This window comes from Xenia sp. Carnegie-2017, unplaced genomic scaffold (assembly GCF_021976095.1).
Source record: "Xenia sp. Carnegie-2017 unplaced genomic scaffold, XeniaSp_v1 HiC_scaffold_23, whole genome shotgun sequence".
Taxonomy (NCBI): domain Eukaryota; kingdom Metazoa; phylum Cnidaria; class Anthozoa; order Malacalcyonacea; family Xeniidae; genus Xenia; species Xenia sp. Carnegie-2017.
In genome coordinates, this window is record NW_025813486.1 from 21,367,771 (window position 1) to 21,369,893 (window position 2,123).

At 37.3% G+C, this 2,123-nt stretch overlaps 1 long non-coding RNA gene across 1 annotated transcript; it reads left to right on the forward strand.

Moving 5' to 3' along the window:
• The first annotated feature begins 492 nt into the window (after positions 1–492).
• LOC124449467 lies at positions 493–1,568 on the forward strand. The gene is made up of 3 exons (XR_006949413.1): positions 493–549; positions 1,327–1,380; positions 1,556–1,568. It is a non-coding gene; the product is annotated as an uncharacterized LOC124449467 (long non-coding RNA).
• Positions 1,569–2,123: the final 555 nt, after the last annotated feature.

Consider the following 2,123-nt stretch of genomic DNA (forward strand, 5'->3'; position numbering starts at 1 on the left):
ATTGCCAAATTTGTTTCGAAAATCCTGTGGTACGACGATTGCAAATCTACTTTTCACCTTTGAAATGATTTAAAATTTTGTAAAATCACAACAAAGCTTACCACTTTGATGAAATTCAACCCAAATCATCGTTTTCAATCGCTTTTTCGTGTAACATTTTCCAATGGCGTCTGTTTTCTTTTCTTTTATAAACAGATGTTTAAGACTACGAAGTAGAGGATGCTGGGATATCAGAGCAAGAGAGAATCTGGGTGAAAGGCTGGTTTCCAGTCCTTTTTGAGCTTTCGTATCATCAACCGATGTAAACTAGATGTCAGAACAACGTATGGTGGAAATATAGAGTTGTATGTACTGTATAGAATAGTATGTATTGTATAATTTGAATGTGAGCTATTTTCCATCCATCAACTAGAGGCCAAACCGTGATGTTTGAAATCATGAAAACATACGGGAACACGTTTCTCCAACATTGGTGGCGTGATGTGTTTAAAGGTGTTTCGAATTTTCGACAACATGAAACTACCAGACAGACAGATAGATTAGCAGGAGGTTAAAAACTGTCATTATTTTGCTCTTATTATATGGCAAGCGTCACTTCCGGCAATGGCGCGCTTGATTGGCTCAGAAACATTTTTGCCGGTCCATTATTCTCCCAAAATCGACCACGGTTCGAAACGCGTAGTTTATAATATGTCGTTATTAAGGTCTTATTGTCTATGATTGCCAGAAACACGCATTATATCGCAAAAAGTCAACTTAATAATATCGACTATCCAGTTCCACATGGAATAATATTCATTTCATGTGTTCACGTCTATCCACCTTCATTCCTCATTCACTATCCATTTCAAATGTGTAATCATTGAACTAAAATACGGAAGGCTACCTGTATAGAAAACCCTAGTATTTTGACACCCGTGTGTAGTTCAATCAATTTCACTCCGTGAGAATCTCGAAACACTGAACACGCGTGTCTGGGTGTGAAATTTAGCTTCACTATTTGCTTCATGTAGCCTTCTATGTATTTTAGTTCAATGATCCCCTTATATCTCTATTTCTTATTCACTTCTATCCACTTTCATTCTAGAGTCACTTTATTCTATATATATCTACTGTATTCACTTTATTCTCTATCCATTCTTATCCTCCTGTATTCCCTATTCACACACCGATTGCATGTTGTAAATCATTTGTAAATGAGTAGTGTTAAACTGCGAGAAGGTCGTTTCCTTTACATAGAATAAAGTCCTATAAGGTGTTGTATTTCCTCGTTATAAAATGAGACATCAGCTTAGAATGTTTTGAAATTTGCGATGTTTTTCATAGAAATCAGAATGGATGACAACAACTTGTAATCACGCTCTATATGCTATCATCGATGTTTTACTCAGTATTTTGATATTCTTGCTGAAATTCTTCTAGAGGGTATGTATGGCCATCTAGAATGGTGTATCAAACAAGGTAAGCTTGAGATTACGCAACGTGTTTGTGCTTGGCATATGCCTTGGAGATTGGTCGTTGTGCCAGAGTTTGTGATTGGTTTGAAATATCAGAGTTAGTGATTGGTTAGAAGTATGAGAGTTTGTTATTGGTTTGTTTTGAGGTACATTAGTATACAAGAAGTATCAGAGTTTCTTACAGGTTGGACTGTAAATGCTTTGTAACACCATGTCCTGCTTTGCTCGTTCATTCAATACATGTCTTTAGATAACGAGCAGTTAGCGAGGTCTGGTACCAGTTGCTTGGAAAATCTCATCATATCCAATGGCAGCACGTTCTCCGAAGACGTCTGGGAAAAGACATGTCAATGTTAAGACGATATTTGAATCAACCGTACCTCACGAACTATTCAAATGGAGACCCGCTGACCAAGAAGTATGAGTCTACCCACACCTGATGTCACTACTGTGTCATCATCACTCAAGAGTAAGTTACACTTAGGGCCTGATTATATGGAGGCGAGCTGGCCCGATAGCGAGGTAACCAGATGATTTCAAGAGAATGAAGAGCCAAAACTTCTGTTAAAAATTACAACTGTTTGCGAAGCTCCACACGTCATTTCGGTTGTAATTGTCAAATTATGGCAAATTGGTTGTTTTAATTTTAAATGTTTTGCGTAGTTA